The sequence below is a fragment of the Protopterus annectens genome, chromosome 5.part1 (genome assembly GCF_019279795.1).
Source record: "Protopterus annectens isolate FY-2018-M chromosome 5.part1, PAN1.0, whole genome shotgun sequence".
NCBI lineage: Eukaryota > Metazoa > Chordata > Ceratodontiformes > Protopteridae > Protopterus > Protopterus annectens.
In genome coordinates this window covers 620,698,690-620,711,055 of record NC_056736.1, presented here as the reverse complement: position 1 = coordinate 620,711,055, position 12,366 = coordinate 620,698,690, and positions in this window count along the sequence as shown.

The window sequence follows — 12,366 nt, the reverse complement described above, 5'->3', positions numbered from 1 at the left end:
CCACAACTGCAATCAGACTGACACATGCATGTAGATACAGTACAGATGCATGTATGTCTGATACATTAGTGTACTAATCCCCACTGGGCCCTTACCTGCATGCTCCTCATCCAGTGTGTGTGTGTGTGTGTGTGTGTGTGTGTGTGTGTGTGTGTGTGTGTGTGTGTGTGTGTGTGTGTGTGTGTGTGTGCAACCCACCTCCATAATGCTTCCTTTAGCGCCATGGCTTGTGCATTCTGCGTGTGGCCCAAGTGTGGTGAGGAGCTCCTCAGTGGGTGTCACTGGGGGGCTGGATAGCTGGGCCCCCACCTGTGGCTAGCCGGTCCCCCACTACAGCAGCAACCCATTGATGGGCATTTGTGGTCGGTGGCCCGATTTTGCATATGCATGCAAGTTCTGCTGTGCAGGCCGGCGTTATTTACCCTGTGGGCCACACTGTTCCACAAGGCAGTCCTCTCCCACACATCTTCTGCTCTCTGTCCACATGACAGGGCATAATGTCCAATCACATATTGGGTGGTGATGTCTGTTTCCCCAACAGAAAATGCTGGTAGGCGAGCACTCTGCATGTTACCTGGAAGACATAAACAGGAAAATGTCACAGGACCTCATATGGTTGTCAAAATGCACATTAACAGTGGACATTACTTGAAAAGGTGTGGGAGGTTGGTGTAATGGTTAAGGTGTTTACCTTAGAAGCACAAGATGCAGGGTTTGATTCTCGCATAGGGTAAGTGGCTAGGCTTAAAATGGCCCATGAGGGCAGTTAGCCTAGTACTAAGCTATGAACCTATGAAATTATGAACCTAAATAATGCAGACTACACCAGAAACCTCCTGGCTATCATGGCTATAGCAGCTTTCATTACACACCTGTCCTTAAGCTATATTATTCCCGCCAATGTTGGACACTTGATTGCATAATCCACTATCTTCCATTCATTTCTGTGTAGAGGGTTGACAGTGGTCATCTTCCATGTGGATGGTGTGTGTATGGTGGCAGGTCTGTGTTTGACTGTGGTGTGTGATGGAGCACTGAGCACATGCCTAAGTTCAGGTAGGAGGCAGACATTGATGTTATTATGCCCCATGGAGATATGCTGTTGTTGCCATCAATAGGCAATATGTACATGCTCACCATTGCTGTGGGGAGGAGTGTGGTTGATGTGCATATCCCCATGTACGACTGGGGTGGACAGAGTGGTGATGTTCCCACCTAACCTGTGTGATGCAGGTTGCCTATATCCATGGCATGTGTGTATGAGGTGTCCTTTGCCCTCAGTACAGGGTGAATTGTGTTTTTTCATCTGAGACGTACAACATATGTGGATACATGGTTACAGTTGTCCTTGGTGATGTGGATATGTCCGATTCATAGTCATAGTCAGACTTACAGGATGTCACCCTTGAACTTACCTGCTTGCTCAGATATAGGTGGACATGCTTCAAATTTGTTGCCTGCACATATGTGTCCCTGTGCAGCCAATGTAGCAACCTATTATGTGGTTTGTGTATTGCTGCTGTCCACCAAAGGGGATTACTCTACCTTGGTGGAGGCTGGATATACAGGTCAGGTACTGCTGTGTCCATATAGCTACAGTAGATATAAAGAGTACACCCCCCCTGATACACTGCCTGGTATTTGTACAATTGGAACATGACACCACAATAACTCATTTCATAACAATTCCCACCTGTAGTGTGACCTATAGCCTGTACAATTCAATTGAAAATATAACACTCTGGTCTGTGAAAACATATGGAGATAATACTCAGTACAATGCGATAGTTGAATGAGTGTGCACACCCTTAAACTTGTGTATGCAGCTCCTGAGATGGTTACAGCATTCATCCGCCTTGGTCTGGACTCTAACATCATGGCACATCTTCACTTGGCAGTAGTTACTCACCTTCCTAGAAACACCTGTGATTGAATTGCAATGGAATTGGACAGGTTAGAGGCCACATTCAAGATGAGAAACATTATGAAATGCTCTTCTGTGGTCTGATTGTCATACAGCACACAAACCTGGCATTCCAACAGGAGTGTGTGCACTTGTGATATCCACTGTATATAAGTGTTGATATAGCTGGTAGTGGTAGTCATGGACAGAGGGTCATAACACAGGTGGACACTTCTCTGAGTAATACCTGATAATCATGCCTACTCCAGTACCCACATCAGTGTCAGGGCAATGCAACCACCAGTAGCTGTACACATATATGTATGTTGTATGCACTGACACTGATATAGCACACATGTGCAACATGCACAACCTATTTACCTGACTGCTTGAAACCCATGTGATTAGTTTTGTGCCTTCCAGCTGAACATATGCATACATACATACATGTGCTCAGGGGACACCTGGTATACATTTCTGTTGAATGTAAGTATGGTGCACTGTATTTGCATTCTTCCTGCTCAAACATACTTCCCAACCTATTACAGCAGTACGTCTGGACAATGGCACACATACATGTGTGTCAAAAGGGACATCAGTATTGATATTGTATTACTATAGCTGCACCATACATTAGTATGTTGATTGCACAGTAGGGTTTGACATCACTGTGATAACCTGGAAGATGTCCAACAGTCATAAGTAGGCTATTATAGGTTCATAGGTTCATAGGGTCATACTAGGCTATCTGCCCTAGGGCATTTATAAGCCTAACCAGAGTGTGTTTGGCTTTCACCACCCATTTTAAATTAATTTTGCTATGCCTTTTTTTGAGGTTAGTATAATGTGCCTCTGTCTAACAGTGACACAGAAGTGATAGCCGGGGTAAACCTATGATCTCCCATCCACTCATCAAGATTCCTCTTGAAGAGAGTCAATGTGGGACTCAGCCTAACCTGGACTGGGATTTTATTCCAGAGTGAAGGGAGCCTCTGGGTTATGAATCTGTCCCTCCAGCATGTCCTATTTATTTCAGTGCTGAGGTTCAAGTCTCTCGAGCGCGTAGCTCGATGGGATTTGGATTTTCTGAGGTGCAGCATGTCCATTAATTCCTGGTTGGACATGGCTTTATACGTCAGGCACAGATCACCTCTGAGCAGGTGGTATGCCACTGAGTAGAGCTGGAGTTTCTTTAACCGGGCAGCATATTGCATCTGTTTGAGACCTTTGATCCTCTTGGTGAGGTACTTTTGGGGTCATTCCAGTTGCTGCAGGTGTCTGGTAAGGTACATCCCAAAAGGGGCATTGTACTCAATTATGGGCCTGATGAGGGATGAGTAAAGAGGCACGATGACCTCCCCTGATATAGATGTGAATCCCTTCATGATTAGGTGGGCTATATAAAATGTTTTTCTAACCACTTTGGCCATGTGGTTGTGAAATGAGAGATTGCTATCAACTTGGGTCCCCAGGTCCTAATGACTTCTTCTGTACTTAATGGATTACCACCTATGTGGTAATTTGTGGGCACTTTGTTTTTGCCAAAGGGGATGACTATACACTTTTTGGCGTTTAGCTTGAGGCCATGGCTCTGGCACCAGTTGTCTGTTTCTATGAGGCACGTTTGGAGGATGCTTGTGTCGGCTGGAGAGTTGATTATGGCGCCAAGTTTGCAGTCATCTGCGAACTTGGTCAGCCACAGTCCTTCCGTGTTGGCCTGTACTGCCGAGAAATATATACCGAACAAGAGAGGTCCCAGGACTGAGCCTTGTGGGATGCCACTTGTAACCGGTTTGGAGTCTGACATGGCTCCAGCAATTCTAACCATGTGGGTTCTGTCCTTGAGCCAGTTTGCAACCCATCTAGTAACATAGGGGTTTATATTTAAGCTGGTGAGCTTATCTATAATGCCCAAGTGGGGTATCGTATCGAAGGCTTTTGCGAGGTCCAGGTAGGCTGTGTGGACCACCTTCCCCTCGTCAATGGCCTTGGTGACTGTTTCAAAGAAATCGACCAGGTTTAAGAGGCAGGATCTGCCCTTAACAAAGCCAAACTGGGTAGGATCCAGTGTCTGTAGGTCCCCAATATCTTTATTTATGAGGTCCATGATGATCCTTTCCATAGCTTTGCAGACCAAGCTAGTCAGGCTTATGGGGCGATAGTTTCCAGGATTCGTTGAGGCAACACCTTTGTGGAGAGGGACCACTGCTGCTGTACGCCACTCTTTGGGTACATATCCTGTAGTAAAGCTAAGATTGAACAGTAGTTTTATGTTTGGGTTTAGCTGTTCTTGGAGTTCATGTAGGATGCAGCCCGGGACACCATCTGGTCCCATTGATGCTGTGTTTTTTGCTTTGGAGAGGGCAGCTCTTACCTGACCACCTGACATCTCAGGCGGTAGCACTCTGTTGGGATAGATATTTCCCCTTTTGGTGGGGGGGGGGGGGTTTGCACTGAATCTGTCAGCTAGGATGTTGGCAATGTCTGTGGGCTCAGTGTATTTTTTGTCATTTTGGACTAATTCTGAGCATATCTGGGAATTCCCACCCAGGATCCTAACATTACTAAAGAAAGCCTTGTGATTATCCTTAGTGTCCTGTGCAATTTTTCTCTCAAAGCTGGCCTTAGATGATTTTATGAGTGCCCGTAGTTTTTTGCTAATACTGATCAGAAATGCCTCCCCTTTTTGGGATTATGCTCTATCATATAGTAGCTTCCTCCTTCTATTGTATAGTTAGTTTATGGCCGGGGTCCACCAGACAGGATGTCTGCCTTTGGAGGATTGGGTCTTGGTTTTATTTGGGATTGCATGATCCATGCATTCCTGAAGGTGTTCATAGAATGCGTTTATAAAGGATTCTGCGCTCTGGGCCGTATTATCCACAGGCCAGGGGGCTTTGAAGGATTTCACCTCAGTTTTGAGGCGTGTGAAATTTGCTTTAGAGAAGTTTTTCACTGTGGTTTTCTGGGAAGGGGGTGGGGTCGGGATGTGAATATCCAGTGAGATTAGTTTATGGTCTGATCTTACCAGTGAGGGATACACTTCTGGTCTGGAGCATAGTGTCCCCATGTTGGTGATGATCAGGTCCAGTATGTTTTCCCCTCTTGTGGGAGTGGTAACAAGTTGTTCCATAGTATTTGAGTTTATAAATTCTAGGAACCTTTGGGCTAGGGTGTTGGAGCTAGAGTAATGCTCCCAGTCTATGTTTGGGTAGTTGAAGTCGCCCAATATAATGGTGTTTGGAGAGACCTTCATATTTTCCAGTATTCTCAGGAAGGCCGAGTGGGGTTCCTGTATTTGGGAGGGTGGTCTGTAGCAGGCTATAAACTGGAAGGTAGTTTTACCCACAGTTAGTTGCACATGGATAGTCTCTGATGCTTCGTGCTGTGCCACCAACCTGGAGGTGTGGGTATCTTTGACAAATATTGATACTCCCCCTCCTTTTGTGGTTCGGTCCAAGTTTTGGGGCCGAAAAGCATGGTATGAGGTATAACCTGGTAGTGCTGGTGTGCTCTCAGGAGCCTTGAACCAGGTTTCTGTTACTGCACAGATATCAATGTTCTCCATGCTAAGGAGAGTTTTGAGTGTGTGCATCTAGAGGTTTAGACTTCTGGCGTTGAGTAGCATTACTCTTAGTTTCTTATCCCTTGTGATACCTATGGAGGTGGGTTTGTCTTTTGAGCCTTGCCTAAAAAAGGCACTATGGGGGTAGCAAGAGCCTTTGCCAATATCCGAAAGCCCAGGGGTGACAGGTGCAAGCCATCCATAGAGAAGCATCGTGGCTTGTCGAGCATGTCCTCCCAGGCTGACAGGCATTGGATCCCCTTTGAATGACACCAACACTTAAGCCAATTGTTGAAATTGATCATCTTGTCTTCATATTGTGGCATCATTCTTGGTGAGGGTAAGATGCTACTCAAGATCAGGGTCATACCGGCCTTGGCTACATGCTCAGAGAGCTCCTCTATGTCTCTTTTCATGTAGTCCAGGGAGGTACGTCTCAGGTCATTCACAGCAGCATGGACAATGACTGAGTCATATTTGTACTTGCCTTGGAGTGACCTGAGTGCTTGTGTTATGTGGCGGATCCTAGCACCCGACAGGCAGCTCACCGTGACCTTCTCCTTGTTCAGCCTGGTGAGCAGGACGTCAGTGTGCCTGACGATAGAGTCACCTATTACAAGTGTATCAGGTGTGTTGTTTAGCCTTAAGGGCTGTGACTGTTCGGCACACTGGCTTTGTGAGCTATGTGTTGCACGTGTTATGTTACAATGGCATTGCTCACAGACTTGCCAATGGCTTGGCTGACATAACACAGGTATATGTGTATGTGACTACAGATATCAGTCACAAATGTGCTTATTGTCCAGCAGAACACTGCACAATTGAATGTTATTAAGTCAGTATATCACATGCAGTTCAACACACGTCTACAACAGTACTCTACTATGCACACACCCTCTATAGGTGTGTTAGCTTTACAAGGCAAACATGTGTCATACTCGTAATCACATGTAACATGAATATGGAAAACATCCCATTAACTGGCCCAGCAGTGGCACAGTTACAACTGTTTGACAGACACCCCTGTGGTTGTCATATATGAGCTGTCCTTTCCCAGGTGAGTCAGTCTCCTGAGCTGTGATCCCACCTCACAACCTCTTAGAGCATCACATCTGGACAATGCCTAAAATGATTGGGGGCTAAATAGGGACAGACTTTAAATATACCTGTTACAAACATAGGAACTTCATAGAATGATACAATTAGCATTACAGTGAATATTCTTAAGGATATAGAGTATTAAACTCAAGTGTTTGTCATTACCTGATGACTTCAATCCTCAGCCATTTGCCAGTAAAGCACAGATCATAGGAGGAACAGACAAAAATACATGATAATAAAATGTGGACATTCTGTGAGGATCTGTACAGTTGAGAGGTATGTCTGTGATATCTCCCACTGCAGAGAAAGCCAGATGCTATAGCCATAGCAGCTGTTTAGCAGGACATTAGTACAGCATGTCTTGTTGGGACATATATTCCTCCAAACCATATTTCCCATTATTACAGACCAAGTACTACATTCAATTACTTGCTTACATGTTCCACTTACCTTTTTTCTTTCTTATCTTTTCCACTTTATGTCTCATTTGTTATTTCTCTCTCTCCCTCGGCACTACAGGGATAGAGCTGGTTTGAATAGGTAGCAGCATGGCTTTTTTAGGTGATGCTCTTGACCAGGTGATGGCCTGTGCACCTTTTGGGGTTCCCCACTTGCTAAGTGCATGCAGAGCAGCTGTGTAGTTCTTCCAATAGCCAATGTCATGGCAACACACTTCTATAAATGAGTACTCCATGTGGGCACTGGCCCTTTCCCTTACTTGTGAGGAAGAAATCCTGGAGTTGTGTGGGCTACTACCTCTTACAAAAAGACTTGTGGAGACAAGCCAACTAAATGTTGGGGAAAGTTCAAGACTTAGGGGCAGAATGTGAGTATTGCTGTTATATGTTTGGAATACTGCTAGTTTAACAGGGTTTATCTGCACATGCTACTTCTGCATGGGTTTCAGTCTGACAAAGTTCTGTCTCTGCATAGCTCTTAACTGTAGGCCTATCCACATAATGGTCACAGGTTATCCTGTTATGTTTGTGTGTTGCCTTTGGCAATCCAGTAGTATACTTTGGTGGTTGCATCATGCATAGGATAACATCCATTTATTTTTCTGGCTTTATATTCCTCAGAAAAGATATGTTACAACAAACCCTGTAACACCAGCAACTTTCTCAGTGTATAACAGCAATAGTTCATGTACGGCCATGTATTTGGGCTTCTGTTCACCAATTATGTCAGGCTTTGTCCAGATGTCATATAGTAGTAGGTGGATAGGTATTCTCCTCTATCATTATTTAGTGCTGTAATACCTGCTGAGGGGAATGGCTGGGAACATGTTGAAGTCTGTACAGTCAAGCGGTAGTTGTATAGAGAATGCTCTTAGATGGCCTTGTAACATATTTTATATGGGGACAGTGACACGTTTTAAAACTGGGCTGTTAGAACATGTCAGATGTATTATTGATAAGAAATATGTTAGTTATATAGCTGTACATTTGAATAAATCACACCATGGGGACAGTAGTGAGTCTCAAGGTACTGTTTATGAAAATGTCTGTTCCTCACTGTGATGAAACATTCATAAAAGGACAATTGTTATGTACAGACTTCAATGTATTAATATTAACTGTGATACTTCATCCCATAGGGAGTTAAATGATGAGTGTAATTGGAGGCCGTGTATTCAATTATGTAATTAGGTGTTAATCGTTTCTTGAGATTAAGGCATGTGTTTCTGGTGATGTTTACTCCTTGAAGGCTTTGGCCAAGCCATCAGTGTATAATAAACATATGTGTGAATTACTGGCTGGTTTTATTTTTCTTTGCTATGTTCGAACATTTTATTTGTTTTGCTAAAAGATTGTTGTATGTCTGGCCATTGTGTATGGCCTATCATAATTTAGTAGCAGTGTACTGTTCACTCATTTATTTGGACTGGGTGGGGCATATGTGAGTGTCATGGCTGCTTTTGTATCCAACTGTGCATGCTGCCCCAGTTGCACTTTGTTGCTAGGCAGAACAAGGACTGTTGGATACGGAGTGGTTAAGGCAGTTTTGAGCAGCTTTGCAGCTTTGTGTGCAAGCCTGTTTTAACTGTAAACTGTAAGCTAATTGTATGGTAAAATGAATAGGCGTAACTGGTAGGCTGGTTTTTTGTATGCAAATCTTCCAGTCTGATAAAATAGCAGTGAGTATACTGCATGGGACACCTGGATATACATGGGTAGTACAACAATATTTTCTCTTTGGATTTGTTTTATACATGGGTAGTATCCCAAGTTATATGCAGTCACACTTAAATAGTTTAACACATATGATTTCATTACGTTAGTACTTTTAACAGTGCTTTTTCAAGTAAGCGTGGATTCCAGATTGTAGTACTGGAACCATACAACCCTGCATACAAAGCTGGACTCTGAGTACTGAATATCTTGTTCTATGGGTTTGAGCTATATGTTTATATGTATATCCTGTTGGATATCGATCTGATATGTTGATATTAACTGTAGACTACTATGTTTTTTGGACATGTCATTGAGGACTGCTGTCATGTAGAAATATGCATAACCTGTTGACTATCTACTTTCTGTCTGTCCTCTGTACAGATGTGCCATTGTCAGGTATTGCTAAGGGCATACCAACATGTAGGTGCTCCCATTGTATTGTGCTGTGGGCCTGGACACTGCTGCTAGTTATGACATATGGGACATTTCGGATATTACAGAGGTGGTGGCCTAGAGATTCACATACAATGAGTGGCAATATGTCACAGGACAGGACATGTGGAGACAGCCAACCAACATGCGGGACATATCTTCAGATTTGTGAACAGATTCTATGTCATCAGTGCTGTTATACACATAGTGGATTGATAGAGTGACAGGGTTTGTGTAGACATGCATTTAGTGTGTCCACAGACTGACCACATGTCTGCCTGTCATAGTGTCCTTGGTAAATCAGATGTGGACTCTGGGGAATGCAGTCAGTAAATACTCACATCTATTGGTATTACCATCATATTCCTCATATAGGATGTTACAACAAACCCAATGACATCTGCAACTGTCTCAATGTATGACAGCAGTATGCCAAATCTAGGTTGATACTGAGCTTAGTGAGGCTTTGGCTACATCAGTGAAGGTTGTATGTGTCACCTTGCCTTCATCCACAGCTCAGATGACAACAGACTTGTCAGGCAGTTGGGGTGATATTTCCCAGGGTCTGTAGTCGCACATCGTTTGTGGAGAGTGGTGACTATAGTAGTGCACAATTCAGTAGGGACAAAGCCTGAGATGAGGCGATATTCTCAGGTCCCATAGAGGCTGTATTCTTGGCCTGGGACAGTGGTGTTGTAACCTGTGCTGCAGTAATGGGTACTGTTTGCACTCAAGATGCCAGCTAGTATATTGGCATTACTTGTTGGCTCAATCTGGGAGGTGCCATTGTTTAGTAGCTCAGAACAATTCTTGGTATTGCCATGAAGACTCGGATCTCAACTATTCATTGAGGCTGATAAGGGTTTATTTCCTGTCTTGGGACTTCAGCTTATTCCATATCAGTTCCCTCCTTCTGTTGTGAAGTTTCTTTATGGCAGGGGACCACCAGATTAGCTTCCTTTATTTGGAGGTGAGGGTCCTGGTTGTATTAGGTTTCATAGTGCATTGTTGTTTGATTCAGCTGTCATGCAACTAGTCTCCATTTGCATGGCTGACGGGATTTACAAAGGTGATTATTACTTTGTGTTCAGATATAACATGTGAGGTGTTGACTATTGGTGTAGAGCAACAGTCTCCCATGTTAGGAAGGACCAGATTGATGTGATGGGCATGTGCATCGGTACATGAGTAGCTTTCCCACTTAATGGTGGGGTAGTTGAAGTCAACCAGTATGATAGTGTTAGGTCGGACACTAATATTTTCCAGGGTGTTTATGGACATGGAGTGCGAGTCTTGGGACATGTATGGGGACCAATCGCGGGCTACAACCTAAACCACTGTCTTACGCAATGTCAGCTACTCCCTCCGGACCTGTAATGCATAATGTTGGTTTACCACTCTGGAGGTGTGTGCATCATTTATAAATATGAAAATACCATCACCTCTGGAGCTTCAATCCACGTTCTGTAGCTAAAAGTTGTGGAATTAATTATAGGCTAGTACTGCAGGGGTGCTTCCTGCTGCCTTTATCTAGGTCTCTGTTACAGCACAGATGTCATTGCTCCCCATTTTAAGGAATACTTTCAGTGAGTGAGTTTCCAGATTTAGAATTCCAGCATGCAGCAGCATGACCCTCTGATTGCATGTCTTTGTAGCTGTCATATATTTCTGTATATTTCTATATACATATATATATATATATATATATATATATATATATATATATATATATATATATGTTTGTATTATGTATATATTTATCCACATATATGCATATCCATACATATATACATGTATATATAGACTACCTGACTTATTCTACAGACTCCTTTTCCTGCTGTTGGATGACTGTACTAAGTGATATGTTTTGGATGTCACCACTATTTTGTAGGGCTCAGATGGTGTAATGGTACATTGCTTTGGTCATACAGAACAGTTAAGTTATGGAGGAAGGGATAAGGGCAGTAATAACAAGAGGTGAGGTTGAGAGTGTGGATCCGATGTCAATATGCACAAGTAGACCCATATATATATATATATATATATATATATATATATATATATATATATATATATATATATATATATATATATATATATATATATATATATATATATATATATATATATATATATATATATATACATACATATACACACACACACACACACACACACACACACATATATATTTATATATATATATATATATATATATATATATATATATATATATGTATGTCTACACACATATATATATATATATATATATTATATATATATATATATATATATATATATATATGGGTCTACTTCATAAGATTGACAGACCATTTGATCGACATTCATTTGGTCGACAACCAGTATTCAAGGCAAAAACCTGGGATTTGCCCCCCTCCCCAATGTTGTGTGACCCTGGAGTTGATATATATAGTTAGGGGGGGTGCAGGGCACAGCCCCCCACATTGGGGGGTGTGGGGGCGAAGCCCCCCACCTATTTTCATTTAAAATGTGTAGTTTTTGTTGTATTTTCATGTTTTAAACAATGTGCCCCCCCACACCCCCCTAACTCTTTATATCAACTCCTGGGTCACACAACATTTAGGAGGGGGGCAAATCCCTGTTAAGTGCATTGAATACTGGTTGTCGACCAAATGAGCTGTCACCCAAATGAATGTCGATCAAATGGTCTGTCGATCTTATGAAGTAAACCCATATATATATATATATATATATATATGTATGTATATATGAATACATTTTCCCTACTGTTGAATGACTGTGCTGCATATGTTTGTAAAAACGTCAGCTATGTCTATATCTCTGATGACTTAGTGGTAAATTGTTAAGGATATGGTGTGTAGGGTCCTGGGGTCAAAACTTACAAGGACTGATTATTTTGTTGCAAGGCAGAACAGTTCAGCTGTGGAGGAAGAGATAAGGGCAATAATTATAAGAGGCCCCTAGTTTGATCCCCTTCACCCCCATTTTACACAGCCTTTGGTCAGATGTTTTGCAGTGAGATGTTCAGAGTGTGGATCCGATGTCCGAATGCACTATATACATATATATATATATATATATATATATATATATATATATATATATATATATATATATACACATGCACATATATAAATATATTTCCCCTACTATTGAATGACTTTGCTGCATGATATGTTTATAAAAAC